This window comes from Myotis yumanensis, unplaced genomic scaffold (genome assembly GCF_028538775.1).
Source record: "Myotis yumanensis isolate MYYU_CA2020_CCGP unplaced genomic scaffold, mMyoYum1.0.hap1 SCAF_1, whole genome shotgun sequence".
NCBI lineage: Eukaryota > Metazoa > Chordata > Mammalia > Chiroptera > Vespertilionidae > Myotis > Myotis yumanensis.
The window spans coordinates 96,440,078-96,465,379 of NW_027223752.1; the positions used below are offsets into that span (position 1 = coordinate 96,440,078).

The 25,302-nt window shown below is 37.1% G+C and overlaps 1 protein-coding gene across 1 annotated transcript in view; it reads right to left on the reverse strand.

Annotated features, from left to right (window-relative positions):
• Positions 1-25,302, reverse strand: part of SLC25A21 (solute carrier family 25 member 21) — a 536,253-nt gene that overhangs the window by 490,362 nt on the left and 20,589 nt on the right. The window lies entirely within an intron of this gene.

Sequence of the window (25,302 nt, forward strand, 5' to 3'; positions counted from 1 at the left end):
TCTTGGCTTATACTTTTAAAAACAACTTACTACAGCTATTCGTGATAGCATTCTATCCTTCTCATAGTTTATAACCTAAAAAATGCACTGTTAAATTGCTTTTGATATTGACAAAGGGCACTGTTACTTATTTTATTTTTCAACATGGAGCTGAGAGGTACATGAATCATCCTTTTGAGACTTGGAATGCAGGCACAACAGTGGATGTGAATGGAGACTAAGTAAATAATTCCTCTCATCATCTAAACTTTTTATCAGGGCACTAGGCCTGGAAAAAAAAGTCACTTGCTTGGCAATAGCCTATTGTCCTAAAAAAAGAAATGGTGAAAAACTGATTCCCAGAGAGCAGTTTATTTACCATAAGATGTGGCTCAGTGAAGTGTTTCGTGTTCTGGAAATGTAACGTTAATTCTCCTGTCACAGCCTTGGGAGAACAGGCACATCGTAAACATAGTTTTGCATTTTAGAGCTGGCCCTCATTTTATCTTAGAAAAGGGTTGTTTCTATGTGTCCTATAAATCGGCATTCTTAGATGTGCAGAAATGAGAATAAGTAATTTAATAGTATCTTTGTATGACAGATCTAATATAACATATATTAGAGCACTCTTTCATTCTCCGTATGGAATTACACAGGGGAGGGAGGGTAGAAAATGAATTCCCAGGAAATGAAATTGAATTTAGCTAAAGTGATGCTTCTTTATGAAGAATTTTGAGCTCCTTCAAACTGTCAAGTCAGAGCCCAGGCTCAAGACTGCCATCTCCTTCTTAAGTGCTGAAATACAAGGAACAATAACAGGAAAAAAAATACAGAATAACAAAGCAAAAGGAAGTAGCTACTGGACACCTAAAATTCACCAAACACATAATTCCTATGTCAATTTTGAACAGAAGTCTAATCACTAAGATAGTATATATGCTCTATTAAATTAACAAGTATTTTAAACTACAAAATGACTACTATTTTTTGTGCATCCCCCCTCCCCAACAAAGGTAAAACATACAGCTTACTCATGTTATTATTGGTAACAGTCCAACCTATTTTTCTTATTTTGAAGATATTTAAGGATTGAGACAACTACCAAGGTAGTCAGTAAAGTCAGCCTTAAATTCAGGCAGAGTAATTGGCTGAGCCATATGTTTGGGCTCTTTATTCTCTGACTCTAATGGTTTCCTTATCTAGTAATTGATATCTGAAAACCCACCATTGCAATGGTTTTTTGTTTTGTTTTTAACTTAAAGCTTTAAGCTCTATTAAAATGCAAACAGAAGTGAATTTGTAATGTATTGTCTACTACATAGATCTCACTGTGCATTATTCTACTTTAGGGTGACAGTAAATTCCTGGACAGTGCCAGCTGATGCCTCTCCTCCACTTTATGGACCTTGATAAATGATATGATTTCCCAGTGTTAGGTCCTTCTTGAAGGTATGATTTAGCAGATGAGAGACCATTGTGGAAAACAGGGGGCCACCACTTAACTAAGTGGGTGAAGAGAAGTAGAATGGGAATGTTAACGGAAAAGCGCTTCTCAGGAATTATTTCAGTGTTACATTTATAGGATTTAAGGGGCAAAACCCTTGTAGTTTTTGACATGCAACACAATCTCAGTTGACTATTGTAAACTATATTTAGCTAAAATAAATGCTAACTAACTGGATTTGTTAAAGCACTAACTTTTTGAGCAATTTTTTTTTCAAAAGAACAAATATGCTAATTTGGAATCCCTTGTTCCCAAACTGGGTAGATTACTGTAGCCATTTCTCAGATCCAGAGCAAAGAGGAATGAATAGATTAAGAATCAGCCTGAGAGAATCAGAGGCTGGGGGAGGCACTGTTTCACCATTTGCACTCTCACCCTGTTTAGCAAAACACCTTTTCTCCCTCTGGTATATTGAGGTCGATGAGAGAAGCCTAGGAGGAACCAGGAAAGTTACCTTCTCATTGGCTGTTGGACAGGTTACTCATTGACAGAACAACGCTGTTGACCTGACTAATACACAAAAGCCCACATCTTTAGAGGTGGGGTTCAAACTCAAAAGGGCCATTGACCCAAGGGTGAAAAAGAGGATGTGCTCACTTTTACACAGTGGTCATTAAGGACCAATGCTCTAACAACATAAGTAGTCGAAGGAGATGCAGTGCTCAGACTTTAGAAATAGAAAATAAGATAGGAACATTTCTGTGAATCTATCAAATGAGTAACACACTTCACATAAGCTACAAAATTATATTAAAATTTAATCCTAAAATATAACATAATAACATTTTTATACCTTCTAAATTCAGTAATTCAAAACTTAAGAAAGTTTTCCTTTAAGTAAACTGACTATGACATAAATCAGACTTAAGAGAAGTTTCACCTTCCTCTAATAACTAGGGATTTTTATATAAAAGTTACTGTAACAAATTATCTCCTCACCTACCACTTCCAAATTTAACCTGTGTTTTAAATATTTGTTTTAGACTTTTTAATGAGAAAGATATATTTTACATGCATTTAATGTCATTTGAACAAACGTGTCTTGGAAACTTATCATAAAATGTATTACAGAAAGTAAAAATGACACATGTTTTTAAATGAGCAAAGGGGACTTACTTACTATTTATCAATGCTGCCTTTAGTTCTCTGAGAAAGCAATGTCTATTTTAAGTCCTCTCTGGATTTCATCCAGAGTTAGAAACAAGAACACCAAGCACAGTGGCCACAATGCAGTGCAGAGCACACAGGTGAGGCTGCTGGTGCCACAAGAGGAGCCCAGGTCTGAGGACTTCACCTTGGTCCCTTGAATAAAACGATGCTGCAAGACTACAATGTCTGCCATTACTCAAGTTTCATTACCAGGCATATTGGCTCAATTGTGAGGGGAAAACTAGACTAGTCAAGGGAAAGCATTTAGAGCTGGGCTATTTTATCTGGTGCCCTCTTCTCAGTGTTAGTAAATGTCAGCATTCCCATTGGCAAGCCCAGCAGTAATAATAAGAGAACTCAATACAGAAGTTTCTCCATATATAAACCCACTAATGCACTGGGGGGTGTCCCTCAACCCAGCCTGCACCCTCTTGCAGTCCGGGACCCTTCAGGGGATGTCTGACTGCCAGCCTAGGCCCAGGCCTAAGCCGGCAGTCAGACATCCCCCTCGCAATCTGGGGCTCTCGCAGTCCAGGACCCCTCACTCCTTACTGCCTGCAGCAGAGGTGAGAGAGGCTCCCGCCACCACTGCCTCGCTCACCAGCCATGAGCCCAGCTTCTAGTTGAGTGGCGCTCCCCCTGTGGGAGCGCACTGACCACCAGGGGGAAGCTCCTACGTTCAGCATCTGCCCCCTGGTGGTCAGTGCGCATCATAGTGACTGGTCGTTCCATTGGTCATTCGGCCATTCAGTAGATTTGCATATTAGGGTTTTATTACATGTGATAGAAAAAAAATTGATGTGACACCTTAAAGAGTAAAATTGTCCTAACTGGTATAAGCACTGTTAGCCTCATCCTTCCGTTATTTCCTCTTATAGGGAGAAATTGAAGGAGCTATGTGGGTGTTATAGAACTCAGGTTACTTGCTAAATGAGGACAGGACAGTCTGAAACTAATAAAAGGGACAAATAAACATTTCTTTGCAAAACATATCATGGCCAAGGCCTTTTAATCTTAACTTCAGGAAATGCCCCAAGGGAATACTGAGAGTGACTATGCACCCTTTAAAAGTAACTTTTAAAATTTTTAGAACTCCAGACCACTTGTGCTGGGCAAAAAGTTTAATGAACACACATGCTCCTAGATGCAGCTCATGAAAATTATTGAAAAGAGTGCCCTGACTTTCATGATACCCTATTGGAGTGATCCTGTCTTTGGCTATCTGGTCCTTCCTTTTGGCTGATTACATCATGGGGCATGGTCTTTACCCTGCAGTAAATTGAATGAACATGAGCTCAATTCATTTAAAGTTCCTAATCTCACTGACCTATTGGGAGGGAATAAAATTGCCTATAAACGCAAATAAGTAGAGGTAAATGTAAAAAGAACAAGAGAGACATATAATAAAGAGGTAATATGCAAATTGACCCTCACTCCATCACAAGATGGCTGCACCCACAGCGGAGGCAGGGTTCCCATAACAAGCCGTAACAAGCGATCAGCAGGGTCCTGAGGCTGCTTGGCACTGCGCCGGGGTGGGGGACCTGAGGCTGTGCCCTCCGCCCAGTGGGGCTTGACCAGTGACCTCAGGCTGTGCCCCCAACCCAGCAGGGCTTGACAGGGGACCTGAGGCCATACCCTCCGCCCAGCGGGGCTTGAGGGGGGACCTCAGGCAGCACTCCCCACCCCAGGCCGGGGTACCTGAGGCCGTGCCACCCCACCCAGCAGGGCTTGATGGGGGATGTCAGGCCATGCCTCCCGTCTGGCGCTGGGCCAGACGACCTGAGGGTGCACCAGAGGACCTGAGGCTGCACCCCCCACCCAGCACCAAACGGGTGACCTGAGGTGGCACCCCCCACCCAGCAGGGCTTGACGGGGGACCTGAGGCTGTGCCGCCCACCTGGCAGGGCTTGACGGGGGCCCTGAAGCTATGTCCCCCACCCGGTGGGGCTTGACTGGGGACCTGAGGCTGCGCCCCCCACCCAGCGAGGCTTGATGGAGGTGGGGCCAGCCAGGTGTGGATCTTGCCCAATGGGGGTGGGGCTGGCCAGGTCTGGGTCTCGCGTGATTTTGAGGTGCACGGGGTGGATGGGGACTTGTCTCTGGGTCCCACAGCATGCCCCAGACTCTGACAGGAGGAAGATTTTCATATACATTTTATTAATTTTCTTTCAACTCTGACACTTCTATTATGAAGGGCAAAGAGCAATATTAAAATATTTCCTCTAATTAATTCCCTTTTTATGTGCACAAATTTCGTGCACTGGGCCACTAGTTTATAATATGTGGATGCCAGCATGTAATCCATTTTAAATTTAAAAAATGGCCTGGCCACTCAGTGGATAGAGCATCGGCCTGTGGACTGAAGAGTCCCGGGTTCAATTCCGGTCAAGGGCACGTGCCTCAGTTGCAGGCTCAATCTCGTCCCTGGTCGGGCAACCAATCAATGTGTCTCTCTCACATTGATGTTTCCCTTTCTCCTCCCTCCCCTCCTTTCCACTTTCTCTAAATATCCATGGGAAAATATCCTTTGGAGAGAATTAACCCCAAAAAATAATAATAAAATAAAAAATAAATTTAAAAAGTGCTGACTTCATTACATACCAGGAGTGGGGAATTCATGCTGTGAAAGCTAACCCCTTCTTCAAACCCCATCTCATCCCATGCTCCAATCTTTCTCTCTTTCAAGGGATCAGTCAAAAATCATGTTCTTCCTTAAGTGTACCATAATGCCAGAGATAGGAATATAGTCTTCTGATTTCTACTGACAATAGTTTCTTTCTATCCCTCTCATCATTCTTTATCTTACATTTTTCTTTCTTCTTCCCCTAGTTTTATTGAGCTATACTTGACATGCAACACTTGTATTGGTAAGGGGTACAGCATAATGATTTGGTATATGTATATACTGTGTAATGACAACCACAATTAGTTAACATCCATTACCCCACATAGTTACAATTATTTTCTTATGATGAGAACTTTTGTTTTCTTATTATGAGAACATTTTTTTTCTTTCTTGAGGAACTTAACCATTTTGATTATCTCCAGAACAACTAGGATAATGCCTTGACCTCTAGGTCTTCAAACTCCTTCCTGACATTTCTGAGAATGTCTCTGTGATAAAGGAATAATTCTTTTGTTCTCTTGTTGAATTCCTCTAATTGTTTATAAGCCCTTCCTTATGCTAAACCACTTTGTAACTTACCCATTGATCTGAATTATGCATTGCAGAGTTATGCAAAAGTATAACCTAACTTTCATGGTATAATACTTCATTGTTTTATTTTTTAAACTAAACACCTCCCCATAATAAATGGCTTCTAAGACCCTTCATCATCTTTGTCATCCATTTAAATGCATCTTCCATTTCATCAATAGCCTTAAAAACCTTCCCATCAGAAATGGGAAAGATTTATATGAGAGAATTAATAGGAGAACAATAGCAAATAGGTGAAATAACAAAGTACTACAGAAGCACAGTGGAAGGAAAGCTTATCTGGCTTGAGAAGTCATTCATTAATAATCAGCAAAATAACTGAATCGACTAAACCTATCAGAGAATCCTATTGCACCCCCTCAAACACCTACCTATGGGTCACTGTTTTCCAAGGTATATAGCAAATAGTAAACACAACTAATAACAGGTAACATGAATTGAGTAAAAGTATGTACCAGGCATGGTGAATGCACTTTTTATGTATTATATCATTTATCCCTCACAATCATCCTTTAAGGTACATATTATCATTACATCAATTTATAGGTGAGGAAACTAAAGCTTAAAGAAATTATTTGCTACAAGTTATACAACAAGTAAATGGCAGAGTCAGAAATCTACCAGGTGTATCTGGTCCCAAAGCCCAAGCTTTTAAATCTCATAATATATTGCTTATTCTTAAAAAAAAAAAAAAAAAAAAAAAAAAAAAGGTAGATAGGTAGGTATGTAGACAGACAGACAGGTAGAAACTTAAAAGGTAGATGTGGCCACATAAATTTGGAAAACTCTTTAAGTTATATAAATAACAGGTAACTTCTCAATTTCTCATAACTGTTAAAAATGCTAATTTACATTGCTAACCTCCCACAAAGGTATGTAGTTTCCCAAACTTATTTAACCTTTATCTAAGAGCATCTTGCAGGACTAGTGTTCCATAGAACATATATTTGAAAATGCTGCATTATATTAAGAATGACTTTTTTCCCCCACAAGAACAATTCTTTAAACATTTTCAGTACATTTGTTTAATCAGTTATGAATCTATCCAATGGCGATTGTGCAAGTAAATTTTCATAACTCACTTCTTAACTTGGGGAAACCAACAACTTAAATATAGTCTGGAGAGTAGAGAGAGGAATGTGGCTTGAAAGTAGCTCATTCTTTTCTTCATTCAAAAGAGAGTAATGAACAGCTACCATGAGCCAGGTTCTGCTAAATGCAAGGCATACAAAAATGTCCATAAACTAATTCCTTCTGTTGAGGTGCTGTTTTTTTTTTTTTTTCCGGGGGTGGGGGAGTGTAGAGACACACACTGCACATCTTCAGTGCAGTGATCCACATCGCACACTGTGTACACAGAGTAGCCTCATGTAGAAATTCTGAATGGAGATGTAAGAGAATAATATAATGCCATATAACACGTACAACTTTTGAATCATAAAGAAAGTTTAGATTCCACACAAAAGAAAATATAATTGCATTTCAGTCTATCAGAAGATATTTCACCGAAGAGGGGCTACACCCTGCTTCTCCTTGCCCTGATTACTAACAGTGGTCCAAATGTTTTATTGGCTTTCCTGTCCACCAATGATGGAGAACTTATTTCCTAAAATAAACATAAATGAAAGTATCTCCAACCTCAAAGTTGATTTAAAAAATTGTGCTTTTTACAATGTAATTTGAATGTTTATGCATATAGGTCTCGATACCTGAAAAAAACTTCCTATTATGCCTTCAGTATTTAAAATCCAATATCAGATAGACACTTGCTTCATGAGAGAATAATATTGGAATAAAACATGAGATGTATGAGATGTATCATTGGTGAATATGGTCTTCCATTCAGTGGGTTGTCTTTTCATTTTGTTGATGGTTTCCCTTGCTGTGCAAAAACTTTTTAGTTTGATATGGTCCCTTTTGTTTAATTTTTCTTTTGTTTACCTTGTCTGATGAACTATATCAGAAAAAAATGTTGCTATGATAAATATCCAAGCTTTTATTGCCTATGTCTTCTTTAGGATTTTTATGGTTTTGAGTCTAACATTTAAGTCTTTAATCCATGTTGAGTTTATTCTTGTGTATGGTGTAAGACGGTGGTCTAGTTTCATTTTTTTGGCATGTATTTTTCCAACTTTCCCAACTCCATTTATTGAAGAGACTATCTTTACCCCATTGTATGTTTTTGCCTCCTTTATCAAATATTAATTTATTATAAAGGCCTGGGTTTATTTCTGACCTCTCTGTCCTGTTCCATTGGTCTATAAGTCTGTTTTTATGCCAATACTCTGATGTTTTGATTACTATGGCCTTGTAGTATAGTTTGATATCAGGTAGCATGATTCCTCCAACTTTGTTCTTTCTCGAGATTGCTGTGGCTATTCAGGGTCTTTTGTGATTCAATATAAATTTTTGGAATATTTGTCCTAATTCTGTGAAATATGCCATTGGCCTGGATAGGAACTGTATTGAATCTAAAGATTGCTTTGGATAGTATGTACATTTTAATGATGTTAATTCTTCCTATCCATGAACACTGTGTATGCTTCCACTTATTTGTATCTTCTTCCATTTATTTCTTCAGTGTCTTATAATTTTCTAAGGAAAGGTCTTTTACATCTTTGGTTAAATTTATTCCTAGGTATTTTATTCTTTTTGAAGCAATTGTGTATGGGATTGCTTTCTTATTTTCCCTTTCTGATAGTTCATTATTGGTGTATAAAAATGCAACTGGTTTCTGGATATTTCATTTATATCCTCCTACTTTACTGAATTCATTTATCAGTTCTAGTAGTTTTTCAGTGGAATCTTTAGCGTTTTCTATGTACAATATCATTTCATCTGCAAATGACAGTTTTACTGCTGCCTTTCCAATTTGGATGCCTTTTATTTCTTCTTTGTATCTGACTGCTGTGGCTAGGACTTCCGGTGCTATGTTGAATAAGAGTGGTGAAAGCAGATATCACTATCTTCTTCCTGATCTAAAGGAAAACACTTGTAGTTTTTGCCCATTAAGTATACATCATACTGTTGTATGATGTATGGCTGTTGGTTTGTCCTGTGTAGCCTTTATTACATTGAGGTATGTTCCCTCTATTCCCACTTTGCTCAGAGTTTTTATCATAAATGGGAGCTGGATTTTATCAAATGCTGCTTCTGCATCTATTGATATGATAATGTGGTTTTTATCCTTCATTTTTTAATGTGGTGCATCACAATTATTATTTGTGGATATTGTACCAACCTTGCATCCCAGAATAAATGCCTCTTGATCATAGTGTTTGATCTTTATAATGTATTGCTGGATCCTACTTGCTAATATTTTGTTGACATTTTTTGCATCTACAGTCATCAGGGATATTGGCTTATAATTTTTCTTTCTTTGTATTTTCTTTATCTGGTTTGGAAATTAGGATAATGTTGGCCTCATAAAATGAGCTTAGGAGTCTTCCCTCCTCTTGAAATTATTGAAATAGTTTGAGAAACATAAGTGTTGATTCTTCTTTGAATGTTTGGTAAAATTTGCCTGTATATAGCATTTAGTCCAGGACTTTTGTTTGCTAGGAGTTTTTTTTTATTACTACATCAATTTCACTCAACACCAAAAAAAAGAGAAAGAAATACAATTGAAAATGGGCAAAGGACCTGAATAGGCACTTCTCTAAAGAGGACATACAGATGGTCAGTAGACATATGAAAAGTTGCTCAACATCACTAATCATCAGAGAAATGCAAATTAAAAACACAATGAGATATCACCTCATACCTGTCAAAATGGCTGTCTAAATAAAGCAACAAAGGCATTTTGGTGGGGATGTGGAGAAAAGGGAACCCTCATGTACTATTGGTGGGAATTCAGATTGGTGCAGCCACTGTGGAAAGCAGTATGGAGTTACCTCAAAAAAATTAAAAATGGAATTTCCTTTTGACCCAGCAATTTCACTTCTAGGAATGTATTAAAAAAATACTTGAAATGCTAAAGAATACATGCACCCCTATGTCCACTGTAGCATTATTTAAAATAGCCAAGATTTGGAAGCAGCCCAAGTGTCCATTAGTAAAAAATGGACACTTGGAGCGGATAAAAAAGCTGTGGTCAAAAAGAGATCCAGAGACAGAAGCATCGATCAGACCGTGAAACCTTAGAGGGTAGGTAGGGGAGGGTGGGGGTAAGGGGGAGAGATCAACCAAAGAACTTGTATGCATGCATATAAGCCTAACCAATGGACACAGACACCAGGGGAGTGAGGGCATGAGGGGAGGGGGGTGGGGGCAATGGAGGATAAGGACACATATGTAATACCTTAATCAACAAAGAAAGAAAAAGTTTTTAAAAGCTGTGGTACATTTACACAATGGAATGCTACTCAGCCGTAAAAAAAAAAAAAACACAAACAAAAACAAAAAAAAAACTTACCTTTTTTGACAGCATGGATGGACCTGGAAAACATTATGCTAAATAAAATAAGCCAGTCATAGAAAGACAACTCATATTGTAATCTAATTTCACTCATATTGGAATCTAATGAGCAAAATACACTAACGAGCAATATAGAGACCGACTCATAGAGAGCTGGCTGACAGCTGTGGGGGTTTGGGGGAGAGGGAGCTGAGTGAGAATGGAGGGATTGAACAAAAAAGAAAAAAAGAGAAAAAACTTGTGGACACAGGCAACAGGGTGGTGAATGCCAGAGGGGAAAGGGATGTTGGGGGAGGGGGAGGAGAGTATAGGGGGATAAATGGTGATGGGCGGAGATTTGACTTGGGGTGGTGAACACACAATACAGTGTACAGACTACATGTTGTGGAATTGTACACAAGAAACCTGTATAATTTTGTTAACCAGTGTCACCCACGTAAATTCAATAAAAAGGGAAATAACCATGTGCCCTATAAACCCTTATGGCCTATATTCATAGATAATAGGCAATTATTTATATAATATTATGAATGAGAATAATATTTTAAAAAATATAAATTGGTTGTTTTCTAAAGCATTTTAATATCTGAAAAAATGCAGCATTTGAAAAAAGAAGAGACTTCAAAATTATTTCAAAATGCCCTAAATTACATCTTGGACTAATTTAAACTGGGGCTGAGGAGAAGGAGGGGAAAGGAGTCATGCTGAAATGGAGCCAGGCTTAGTGAGTCTGCTTTGGACTAATTGTCCTTCCAACTCCTCAATTGCAGTCAACAACTAAGTGGAAACAAATACGTATAACTAACAAGATCAGAAGGTTCAGGTTTACAGAAAGTAAAGAATGTGATTTCCTTGTTATAGAGCAATTTTTAAAATTAAAAGACACCCCCTCCCCAAAATACTGCAAACCAACATGCCACCTAATTCTCTTTGCCCCATCAGACACTCCCTCTGACTAGGTTCTCAAAGTCTCCCATGTAATATGAGGTGGTATTGTAAATAGTGAAAACTAGAAGGAAAAATATATGCAACAATAGGAGACAGGTTAAATGCATTGTGGAATACCTTCATTAAAAAGCGGTGTTTACACTCATAATATAAAATGACAGAAATATCCTTATTTAAAAAATATAAATGTTTATAAACTGTATCATAAGAATCCTATAAATACATTTATAAACACACAAACTAAAGACTAGAAAAAATGTATCAAAATAATCTTGGTTATTACTGACTGGGTAGTATAGTTATTGGTTATTTTAATTTTCTTCATTATGCTTTTTATATTCCAAATTCCAAAATTAACTTGCATTGGTTTTAAAAGAAAGAAAAAATAATATCCTCTTTAAGGTACCTCCTTCTCCTTTTATTTTTCCTTCATGAGTCACTGTGTAGGACCTTGAATACTAACAAAATTTTCTATTTCATATCATCTTGTCCAAGGACATCTGTCAATATTCCTGTAAACAGAGGATTCAGCTTAAAGAACAAACCTGAGATTAATATTTAGGGTTATACCACAGGGAATAAACACTTTCAGGTTTTCCCAGTGTGTTATCATTACCAGTAGCAAAGATAAAAATCTATTCATGAGTATATGGCTGTGCTATAAAGACTTCTTCCTTAAGCTAGAGGATTTGATTTCCATGGTTGAAAACATCAATCAGACCTCTTTTAGGGACTTTTTACATACAGATGTTATTTTCATGCAAAGATAGGGTAAACTCTGAATGGGATCTGAATACATGGCCATCCAACAGAAGGAGCTCTGCTCCTTCTAGGTAACCGTCAGGCCACCAAGGCTCCAGTCCTGGCTATACCACTAAGAATTGGTGTGCCCTTGGACAAGTGACCACTTCTTAGAGTGCCTGTTTACAAATGTGTGAAATTAGGGAGTTAGACAATTTATTTGTCCATAGAAGGATTCTACTTAAAAGAGGGCTGCAAATACTACAGAGTCACATACAGAACGGGGTGATACTTAGGTCAATGTGAACAGCTATTGAAAGGTTATCCAAGGGCTACAGGGGTCCTCAAACTACAGCCCGCGGGCCACATGCAAATACAAATATTGTATTTGTTCCCGTTTTGTTTTTTTACTTCAAAATAAGATATGTGCAGTGTGCATAGGAATTTGTTCATAGTTTTTTTTTTAAACTATAGTCCGGCCCTCCAACGGTCTGAGGAACAGTGAACTGGCCGGCCCCCTGTTTAAAAAGTTTGAGGACCCCTGGTTTAGAATCTATACTCAACAAGTCCCTGGTCTGCCACAAGCTAGTTGCGTGTTTTTCTGAAAATCATTTTATTTCCTTAGGCCTCTGAAAACAAGGTAGGTAGACCAGATGATTTCTAAGTTCCATTCTACCTCTAAAATTCCATGATTTGGAATTCAAATGAGTCTAGAGAGGGAAAGGGGAAACAAGGTAAAAGGGATTAAAATTAACATGAAATTCTCTGACCTCCCTGTTTTTACATTGGGTTAGATTTTCTTTCATTATGTTATTTGGTGGAGGGATAAGTGAGGATAACTCCTGCATTCCAGTTGATGGTAAGATTGCAATTATTTTTTTAAAAGCCACACATAACAATTATAATTTGGTTAAGAGGAAGAAAATCATGTATCCAAATGCTAACTATTACTTTGTATATAATAATCAGGCCCAGAAGGCATACCCATCTAGCACTTTTTGGCAACTAGAAAGCACTTAATAAATATTTACTTTCTGACTTATAATGACTGTTGTTCTATTTGAATGAGGATGATTAGGAGTAGCCAGTCTTCAGTGGAGAATTCTAGTGTTTAGAAATCCCTTCCCTTTGGTGTTCCAAAAGACTACAAGTCTATGGACCCATTAAACATCCATTATGTTTTTATGATCTAACACAGTGAGAAGGAGTCTACTGGGATACACAGTACTTCAGTTAGTTTGAAGGCTGTCCAAATCTGTGGCAAGATCTCACTGTATTGTGTACGTGTCAAAAGGAACTCAAGGAACCTAACATTTTAAATATATATAAAACCTAATATACAGATTATAAGCAATTATGTTTTTGACCTGTAGTCTCACAGATGATAACATCATTTTCAAAAATATAGGCAAGCCTTGGCAGGTGGCTCAGTTGGTTGGAGTATCATCCAGTACACTCAATTCCTGGTCAGGTTCAATCCTTGGTTCTGGAGGCAACCAATTGATATTTCTCTCACATCAAAGTTTCTCTCTCTCTCTCTCTCCCTCCCTCCCTCCTCTCTCTCTTTCTCTCCCATCCTCTTTCTCTAAGATCAGTAAACATATCCTCCAGTGAGGATTAGATCCAGAGACATGGAAGCATGGAACAGAATGATGAATCTCAGTGGGCGGAAGGAGATTAACCAAAGAACTTAAACGCATACCCCATGGACACAGACAATAGTACTCTGGTGGGGGGAGTAGCAGGGTGGAAGGGGTCAATGTGGGGAAAAGGGGAGACATCTGTATTTTTCAACAATAAAGATAAATTTTTAAAATATATTTTTAAAACCTGGGTAATATTTAAAGAAATGGTTCCAAGGTCTTTCATCACATCTTTTTTTATCCTACACACAACATAAGTTAAAAATACTATCTACATTTTCATTTTAGTCATAAGTCAGGGCATTACCCCACTGTGGCCTAGCTAATGGCTTTCCTCCCTGCCATATATTTTTTTTTTTTCAGGAGTTCTACAGCTTTGTCATTAATAAGGGCTGGAATGAGTATTAGTTGTACTGACTGCCACAAAAGTGGCAGTTCACTAACATTGGATCAATAGGACATCATTATAAAACCATCAATCAAAGCTGGATAGCACTGGTGCTTTCCTGGAGCTACTGAAATAGAATTTGACCAATGTGAATGCCTTTATCATTATATACCTAAATCAAGGGAGAAAACTCATTTGTGGAATTTAATTATACATCCAGCATTTATCCTTCACTTTCTGTGGTGCCTCATTAACATTGCAACTGTACATTTCACATTACAAGCTACCGAGGCATTGAAAAGAATTTGTACAAGAAAGAATGCACATGTGTATCATATACAATATCTGCAATGCAACACAAAAATAAGAGGCTATTTGTTGCCACATTAATTTCCATGTACAGTTCAATTACAGCAAAAAAAGCTTATATGAACAAGTCAATCTGATGCAATTTAACAAGAATTTACAAAGTGGCTGCTAGATACAGGGCACAATGGGACATTCACTTTGTGTTAATCACCTCCCTACCCTCAAGGAGCTTACAAGGACATTTTAGTTTCCTTTATAAAGAAAATCCTAAAAATCCATGGTTCTTTCATTTATTTTTTTAATGGAGTTCCCAGAAAGAGGTTCTGCTGGAAGTTAACAAATTATATTTTTGCTACAGGCCTGTATTTGGGAAGAGGTCCGTGGAATTGAATCTGGTTTGAAAGAACATAGCCAGGGTTCACAGGAAACTACTGGAACACATGTTTCTGTAACACTAATATTAAAGGGATACTGCTTGTCCAGCCTGGTTCTGAGAACACTGGGTTCCACTAAAGTAAAACAAAAGAAAAAGGCAAGAAAGTGATAGAGGTAGCACTTGTTATAATAATACAGCCCTAGATTTGGCAGGATTAATAATAATAACTACCCCTTTTTGTTTGATTTCCCTTTCTGAGAGTTCATTATTGGTCTGAAAAATGCCATAGATTTCTGGGTATTAACTTTATATCCTGCTATGTTGCCAAAATCATTTATTAAATCTAGTAGTTTTCTGATTTAGAAAGTCTTTAGGGTTTTCTATGTACAGTATCATGTTATCTGTGAATAGTGACAGTTTTATTTCCTCCTTTCTAATTTGGATGCCTTTTATTTCCTCTTGTCTAATCGCAACAGCTAACACTTCTAGTACTATGTCGAACAGGAGTGGTGAAAGTGGGCATCCTTGTCTTGTTCCTGTTCTTATGGGAAATGGTTCTAACTACCCCTTTTTAAATACAAACCAAGTCCAAAGCACACTACAAACATTATCCTATTCACCATGAAGAGTGGACATTTAAAAATATATATATATATATTTTATTGATTTTGAGACAAAGAGAGAGAGAGAGAGAAAGAGAGAGAGAGAGAAACATCGATGTGAGAATGAAACATCCATCAGGGTCCCTCCTGCACACGCCCTACCAGGGATTGAGCCTACAATCCAGGCATGTGCCCTGACCGTGAACCGAACTGGGAACCTTTCAGTGCCCGGGACAAGGCCCAACAAACTGAGACACACCGGCCAGGGCAAAAGTGGGCATTTTTACCCTCATTTTACAAATGAAGAAACTGAGGCTCAGAGGGCTTAGGAAATTTGCCTGAGGACACACAGCTATGAGAGGCAGAACCAGGATTCTAATCCAGAATGTCTCACTGAAAACACCAGTACTTTCTGCTCATTAGTCGCCTCTCCAGAGAGATGCTTCTATGGATACCTGTATGGATACCTACCATTTAGCTAACACAAATTTCTTCGACTTGAATTTTAATGCTGCATAAGGCATTTCCAGCACCCTCTCAGGTCTTACCTCCTCTGTGACTGAATCCTTGTCTTTAACCTGTAGTGATGTTCTTGCCTTTTTTCCCCTCAAAGATAAAAGCTGGAAAGAGTGTGTGGCAATTACTGACTGTTGGCACAGAGTCACAGTGGGTCTCTATTGATTTTTTTTACATGTATAAAACTAAAATCCAATATTTTCATTGATCGAATGAAAAGTAAAGTGTTTCAAAAGCATAAAGACCAGTTTTCTCTAGCTGACTGCTACATTCAATTGTCCTGTCTCAAGTAATAAACATTGGCACATGGAAAACTCAAAACTAAAAATCTGGTCAGGAAGCCGGAAGTGGACAAAAACTAACATAATTTTGTATGCCAGTTTTGAATAGTCGTGGAATTATTTTGGTAAAGATGTGCTAAACTGACACTCAGTAAGGCCTATATCAAGTTGTCATAAGAATAGGCTGTTAAATTGTTTAAGGACTAGGAGAAACCAAATATTTTGCTATCAGCCAAAAGCAATGAGAATACAATTCTAAGATAAGAGAACTAAGACTTCAATAAGCAAACTTACCAAGAGAAAAGTTATGTTACAATTTATATTTAATTGTTGGAAGATTATTTTCTTGTCTGGTGGGTGCTAAATACAAACATTCCTATAAAAACAGAAATGCCCATCCTGTATCTCCTTCCTTTCAAGTCAGTAGACATTCCTCTTTAAGACATACCCATACTACAATGGTTTTAAAATATTATGTTACTTAAACCAAAAACTGACGAGCATTATCAGCAATTACTAGAAGCCAGGGGAAGCCTGGAAAAGATTCTCCCTCCAAAAGGAGGAGTTCTGTCGACACATTGCTTTCAGACTTCTGGTCTCTAGAACTGAGACAATAAATATTTGAAGTTTTAACTCTCCCCAAATTATGTTGTTTAGCAAGAATTTATCTCTTAAAATGAAGCATGAGTTAGATTGAATTATATTATTTTGATGTGTTAATACAAAGGAATGCCCCAGTCCAAAGTAAACCTACAAGTTGATGTGGTCCATCATTCTACATTTTAAACAGTATTAGTTGCTTTTCACAAATGCATAATCTAAATGCTGTTCAATACAGTAGCTACTAGCTGTATGTGGCTATTTGAATTAATTACAATGAAATAAAATTAAAAATTAATTTCCTCTATCGCACTGGCCATATTTTAAATATTCAGTAGCCACAGGTGGCTAGTAAGTATATAATGGAGAGTACAGACATACAGCATTTCCAACAAGGCAAAAAGATCTACTGGAAAGTGTAGGTCTAGAAAGATGAGACAGAGTAGAGAATCACTGCTACAACCCGGCTTCTATTTAAAGAAATCCCCGGCTTCTCCTCCAACACTGACTTCATAACACTCATAAAATGACAGCTATACTCCACAGTCCCATAAATATCACTTTCTTGGATTGACAATCTAGAGAAACCTAACAACCGGTGCTTTATTATGCACAGTGTCAGATCAGCACCTAGTTTGGAGATGCTATTGCCCTGACCTTTCTGTTGGCAAGAGTTATCTGGTGCAGTTCCATTTGTCTGCATTAGAACACACTTGGGGTGAGAAAATGGAAAACATGATGCTCCCCCTTCAGCAATGACCCAGACTTACCCAGTGTTCCTTTCGGGATTATTCCTAAGTGACTAAGAACCACTTTTTTACACCAGCAACAATCCTGAACTTTTTAAAAATCATAATAAGCCTTCAAGATAATAAAAGGATTTGGTCCTGAATAGAGGAAAGCTATGCATTTCTCCAGTTCTCATAGTCTGTCATTGAGATAGAAATAATGTATTAAATACATTTTAAATGAGTGCTCAAAACAGTCCACCCAGAAGTCAGACAATCAATATTCCACAGTGTGCCTACAGCTCTCAAAACAGGTTTAGAGACTTTATATTACAAGGTTTCAAAATTCTCATAAATATAATTAAGGAATACATATTTGTTTCTTGCCTGAATTAAAGTCTCCAAATATATTTGCAAATCATTTTGATAATTTTTCTCAAGACCAATGTTTTGGCACTTATCAAAAACTTTTAAAACACTTTTTTTCTAAATAAGGGCTCAATATCCATATTATCCTATAAAAATGACGAAGAATAAAAATTAAGCTGAGCCCTGCTATTAACAGCCCGGATCCACTTTGTAATAGGTTGTCCCCACTAAACGAAAGCGATGGCCCATGTGAGTCCAGATATGTCATGCCATAGATCCTTGAGAAGCAGCAACACATGTTTGCTCTGCATTAACATGAGAACTTTGATAATTTTTAACTTTTCTACTTATAACAAGTTTATGCAACATGTTACGCTTAAAGCATAAATCTAAAGAAAAACAATACTGTATTAGTACAATTACAAATATAACAGGAACTCTGACCTAAGCAAAAATTAAAGGGAATTATTTCTTAAAATTCACCAAAGCTTGTGCGTATGGCATGGCTCTTTTGAGAAACACTGGCTCCAAGAGAGACTTGTAGCCAAAGAAGATTTGGTGGCTTCTCACTAAGCCCCTGGCAGTGACCACTTCAGAAAATTAAGTAGTTTATGGAGCACATACTCTCGAGACATTCCCTTGCTTGATTAGATGAGGCAACAATACAATGTGAATGTGAATTCTAAACAGATGGGGAAAATAATCATAGAAAAGGAGCTGCTGGCTTTGGCCAGATTGTAAAAGGGTTCTCCTAATGGGCAAGCAAAATACACCTCATCGACAGAGAAGTCTGAGGAGATCTGGCCACTAAAAAGAAACAGCAAAGTTAAATGTCCGACCGCTGGAGAAGAGAACGAAGGTAATGCTAGGAGGGAGGGACAATGCGGGGCTCCTGGGTTGCTGGTAATATTCTATTTCTTGACTTGGGTAATGGCTACACAAATTTGTAAACTTGGAATAATTTTCAAGCTCTGTGCTTAAAATGTGTGAAATTTTGTGTGTATACGTCACACACCTTTTTTTAATATGTAAAGAAGTTAAACACCCCCTTCCTCAACAGGGAGTCATACAGACTAACCTCAGAATCTTTGTGGGTTTCTATGAAAAAAAGCAACAAAAATGAATTTGTCTAGTGTAACAGTAGGCCAAGTCATTGAGTCAGACACTTTGTTACGGTGACATTTCATCCTATGAGGTCCCTTTGGGAACATACTGGTGCTGTGAGTCCAAGCTCATTGCTGCATACTACACAAGATGTTTTATGTTGGACTGTTTGGTACTAACCAACGCAGCTGTCAGTCAGCAGACATACCTAGAGGACCTCGTGGGTGCAGAGCATTGTCTGCCCTGGCCAGTGTGCGAGGGAAGTATTCTGCCCACAATGAAATAAAAATGACATGTTTTTCCCCATAAGTAATATATCAGCAAGTGTAGAATAATGCAATTCACATGAATCAAGTTGTATATTCTATGTCTCTTCCACAATTCATTCCTTTTTGTCCCTCAGCAAATTCACTCAACACCATTTTTATGGGAGCTCCTCCATCGCACTGGCACCCTCTTCATTGATCCAAACACTAAACTCTTTCTGAAGATAATTTAGTTGAATTGGCAAAACCGTCAAGCCTTTGATTCTAAGGGAGGGCTCTACAGCCAGACTATCTGGGATTGAAGTATTTAAAACTTCTTTATTGTTTATGTCAAATGTGTGATTATATTAAGCTGAAATATAAGTAAATAAGAAAACCTCTTTTAGTGGCTCTTAAGTGCATCCTCATTTGTGCCAGCTGCTTGATCTGTATACATTGCTACATTATAGGATCATGAGTTAAGCCAAAAGAATGGGATGATGTGATATAAGTCATCACGATTGTGTATTCTGCCTCATCAAGGAAGTGCCAATTATCTCTGCTACTCTCAAAAGCAAAGGATACATCATCAAAGGAGCCATAAGGCATCAACCTTCCTTTAAAATTTATAGTCTACTACAATTTTGCATGTCTGTATGTCAGTGAATTAATATTACAAGTGTTCATTAATTTCTGATACTCAATGGACTATGTAGAAAACAATTCAAGTATGTTAAAGGTGGATCATCCATTAAGGACACATTTATCAACGTCAATAACATAATATTCCAATTTAATGTGTGTGTACTTATGTTGCTTGCATTCATTCCTAGATTCTATTTGTCTTCATTTTGCCCCAAAATTTGTTTCTGAAAATATTTGCACGTATTCCCCTTGCTTCTCTCTTAAGTGATTATCAACCACTTAGGAAGTTAACAGTCACGTTATTATAGTGACAACAGAACCAAATATCCCACCCCCAAAAAAGCATTTATTCAGGTGATTTTTTAAAAAAGCTACTACAGAAACATGATCACACTTTCAGAAAATTGAGACAAGGAGAAAGACAGTAGAAGAGATAAAAATAAAAGAAACTAACAAACAATAGAAGGGTTTTTTTTGTTTTGTTTTTTTAATCTTCACCAGAGGATATACCTTTAAAAAAATGATTTCAGAGAGAGAGGAAGGGAGAGAGGGAGAGAAAGAAAGAGTGAGAGAAACATCAATGTGAGAGAAAAATATTGATCAGTTGCCTCCTACACACTCCCCAACCAGAGATCGAGCCTGCAACCTAGGTATGTGCCCTGACCCAGAAAGGAACCCCAGACCTTTTGGTGTATGGGATGACACTCCAACCAACTGAGCCACCCAGCCAGGGCCTCCTAGAATTTTTAAGTCATGAGCAAACAAAAGTACATTATGTACTTTAGTATTCAATAGAGTCATATTCAAAATTCATAAAGCCTTTAAATCTTATTTATTTTTATGTAAATCTATTTCAAAATAAATAATTCTTAATAATTTTAAAATTTCAGAGAAAATGTGAAGATTTTCATTGCACCAGGTTTTTAAAATTATAATTTCCACAGTAATGTGATTTGCAGTATAACATTCTAGCTGCTGCTGAAAATGACAATACGCTGATACCTACATAGCTCTGCCCTACACACATTTGTCATATATATTTATTGTCTTTAAACAATATCTCTTATCTTTTGTCTATTTCACTTAATTGCCTACACATTTCTAATAGCTCCATTTGCTAATTTCTCTTTATTGAAATGTTAAATATTGTTTATGAGGTCCTTAAAAGCCTTCCCAAAATATTAACTACATATTATAGTTATATTGATTTTCATAAGGAAAAATCAGTGTTTGAAAAAAGAAAACGTATTTTAAATGTTTACATTATATTCTATGAAACAGTCTTGAACAGAATTTTTTTGGTAAACCATGTTGCAGTCTTTTACCAATGTCCTCTGGTTCGGTATAAATGATATGGTACATTTGCATTCAAATTCATGGAACTTTTCAAATCTGTTTCCCATTTAGCCGGCCAGCCAAAAACAATATTTTCATTTGTAAACAGCTGTTTCATAATCAGCTCTTTTGTACTATGTGGAATTCCATAAAAGATAAAAAAAAATTATTTAAAATACAGGAATTGCATTAATCCACTGCAAATCATTGATTAGTTTTTGTATACTACCACACAGTTTAACTTATAAGGAAAGATTTTAAGGAAAATTTAATCTTGTGTCCAAATATAACATTACTTTAAACATGAGGTCATCTAAACATCTGTCTCCAATATATCACTGGGGATTTAAATCAAAAGTCTGCTAAACATGTACAATCATTTTGAAAATAAATAACAGGACAAATTTTGTCTTGATTATGATTATCATGCATTTTAAAAGGAAACATTTATTCTAATAAGAAAAGTCTGAACTAATTTAAACTTTATTGACATTAAGTAGTTTCATACAAGAATAAGATATTTCATTTATTTGCTGCTTAACAATATTTATATTTTAACATTTCAACATTATGCCCTATTCCTTTATTTATTTATATATTTTTAATTGCAAAATATTTAAGTAAAATTTTCAAGACATAAAATGTTTCCACTCAGTAACTGAAAAAGTAATAATATTCTTTCTGAACTTTCCTTCCTTTAGGGCAAATAAGAGTCCTCAACAAGAACTAAAACAGTTCTATTCAGTTAATTTAATCTTTCTTTATGCTTTAAAATAAAATAAATATGGCTAATTTCAAAAGACAATAACTTCACTCCAAGACTTTACAATAAGCAAAAAATCAATGTATTTTTAAGAGAATTTAATTAAACTTAAACCCTACACCTTACTGTAGAATTTCATTTGTGTCTAGTAAGCTAGGATATTTTAATTCAGCAATAGGATTACTTCAAAACCCAGTTAATATGTAAGATGAATTAGCATTAAAAATAAACCAAAATGCTTAATCTTCAAAACAGTTTCCAAAAGTAAACAAACAGCAGTTGAAAAGCTGGAGAAAAACAAATTAAAACATCACTGAATAATACATTCTAAAAAAAACACACCATAGCTTTCCCTAATGTGACAGAAATCACCAAAAATCCAGCTGAAAAGGATATTAGTGTCCAGGCTGATAAAATTGTCACAAACTATAACTGTAAAAGGTGGTAGTTATGGGTTTCTGAACAGCCTCAATTCTTTTCTTCTTCCTGCCTATGTTTGGATCAGTTGATAGCATGGGCCATGGGAATTTCAGGTCATGTATTCTGCCTTGGTAAGAGAATCAGGCTAAGAACTTTCCAGCACTGTGTATGGAACAACTTAAAGGCAAGAAGTGTGTCTTCCTCATCTTGGATGCCCATTGCCTAGAACAGCAGCTGACACATATCTGCAGATTGGTAGTGTGTGGTCAATGCATAAATGAGTTAATATCTAACTAAAAACCAAGAAATTTTGCCCTGGTTCAGTTTAAACTGCCTACTAATAAACTGCCTTAGTTTTCCCACCTACAAAATGAGGCTAATTTTTTACCTCCACCCTCACTGAAGTTTTGTGAGAAATGAATAAAAATATATGTGCAAAAGTATCTGGAAAACTCACAGTAAACAAGTGTAATTATTATGATGATTAGCAGCAATACATTGTGGGACAGAAATAGGTTTACAGATGTGAGTAGGTGAAATCGAGGTTATTTCTGTAATATTATTTATTAATTATTATATAATTTTCCATAAGAAAAACTATAAACCTACTTTTGCCCCACTCTGTATATGTAGGTTAAAATTATATATGCAGAGAAACTGAATGTGAGATAAAGTATTTATTTAAAAAAATTATTTTGAAGAAGCTTCAAATTGAATTAACTAGCTCACCAAAATAAGGTAACATGTTGAAATATAGACAAATTCACTTTGGAAATAAAGAACCGGGGGCTAAGAAATCCCTTCAGAAATGTTGTCTTGTGGTTTCATTGTTTTATAAGATTTTGAGAACTTGATAATTAATGTTTTTGGGGATTACCAGGAAGAAATTCAAATGTTCTTATATAGTTAATACAACTGAGTTTATCCCAGATATTAGCTTTCCGATTCCAAAGAAGTTAATAATGTACTAGAAGGCTAAAGATGCCTATTCAGCATAAGCAACATAAAAAGCATCTATTCTTGTGTTGCCAGTGGTTTTCTCCAAAATTAAACAAGCACAGATATGATCTAAGTGGGAAGTGTTTGAAGTTATACTGATCTTTGTGTTAAAATAGCACATATTTATCTCTATTATTATTTCTGTCAATTAATTAACTCAAACTTTAAAAAAAAAACACTAAAATGTAAAAAAATGATTTGGCTTTAGTATAGTTTCCAGTTGTACAACTTTCTCTGCACTTTGGAATCAGCTGGAACAATTTTTAAAATGGTAAATCCTGGGCCCAACACCCCCTCTCCCCAAAGATGCTGATTTAGTTGATCTGGGGTGTGGCCCGGGCATCAGGATTTTTAAAGTTACTCAGGTGATTCTGAGATGCCATCAAGGCTGAGAACCAGTGCCCTGGAACATTCCTGGAGGGAAGAATCCTAATAATAACAATAAACTGCCCATCTAAGGGGACATACTTGTGCCAAGCAGCTGGCTAAGAACTTCACAACAATTTTATGGGAAAAGATTGCTAATTCCTACTTTATGAATAAGGACAGTTAGAAGGGGTAAGAAACTCTCCCAAGGTCCTGCTGCTGTTCCTGGGCTGAGAGAGAACTGCAGGGCAGTGGGAACTGTGCCGCTGACTGCCACCCCGGTAGGAGCTATGCCTTAAACCAGATTCTATTTAAGGGCGAGTCAGAGTTCCAGTGAACCAAAGTGAAGGCAGAATTACCTTCGGGGATACAGAGACACTAAAGTTAGCAAGATATTAGCAATGCCCATTTTTCTCCTTAGCCTGGCTGTCAGAATAAATTGCAAACTTTCTCAACATAGTAATGTTTGAGGCAAAAAACACTCCCAGGCAGTGTTCTGGTCTAGCTGCATACCTCTCAGTCGTCATGGACACAGGATGGAACAATGAAATCATTATTTGACTATTATTTTTTAGTTGCTAGTCAGCATAGGGTTCTGTCTGCAAACTGTATCTCTGCATTCCCTCTAGATCAGGGGAGCTGTCCCTCCTGGTAGTGACAGAATAACCACAAACAACACGAGCCCTTCTCAGGGGACAGTCATCTTTATCTGTCAATATTAGTCAGTTGAGAAACAGATGCAGGCAGCTGAAAAAACAGTCTGACTGTTTTAAGTTTACAGGTGGCCTTCTAATGGAAAGTTTTACACACTGAAATTCCCTTTTCAAGTTGAAAACGTTTGGACAAAAAGGGACAGAATTTGGCAGTATTTTAATGCAACGTGTCTAACAAGCTTGCGAAAACAAAATATCACATTTTAGAGAAGCTTGGTGAACCAAGCACCAGCCTCTGGCAAGCAGACTCCGCTAACTGTTACCACCCTTCCTATGCTGCACATTCCTCATGGTTAAAATCCGATCAGCCACACGTACCTGTTATCGCAGGGCCTGGTATACACAGCACACTTAAGAAATGTTTTCTGAATGAGTTCATGGACATTGGGGAGAACTAATTCAAAAAATATTTCTGAAAATCAAATTCTGTACACAGTAACATAATAATGTCAGCATGTAAATAACAGGTCAGCAGCTTACAGCCCAGCTAGAAAGTATTTTGATATGTGTGTTTATTTGCTCATGCATGTGAGTGTGGGTGTGCGTTGTTTGCTTGGGAGAAACCAGGATGAAAACACCAAAAGGCATTAGACTGACAATTCTGTAACCATTAGCAGCAAGGATCAGACACTTGGGGTTCCATGAAAGATACCTGTTGTGCTTTCCCCAACATTTGGGGCAATGAAGCAGACAGGGCCAGTTTATTTTGTCGGTGGCTCAAAACTTTTTTCCTGATTGGCCTATCATAACTTGAACTTTTTGTGGGGAAAGGCACTGCTTGGAGCCTATCCCAAGGAGTAAAGTACAGTTAATTAAATTGATCAATTTAGCTACTACAATAAAATTTTCCTACAATAAAATCAGGGTTTTAAAAACCAGATTAGATGGCTATTTACAAAAGTCAGAAGAGTGTGGGGTGCCATGATGGATAGCCCTGGACAG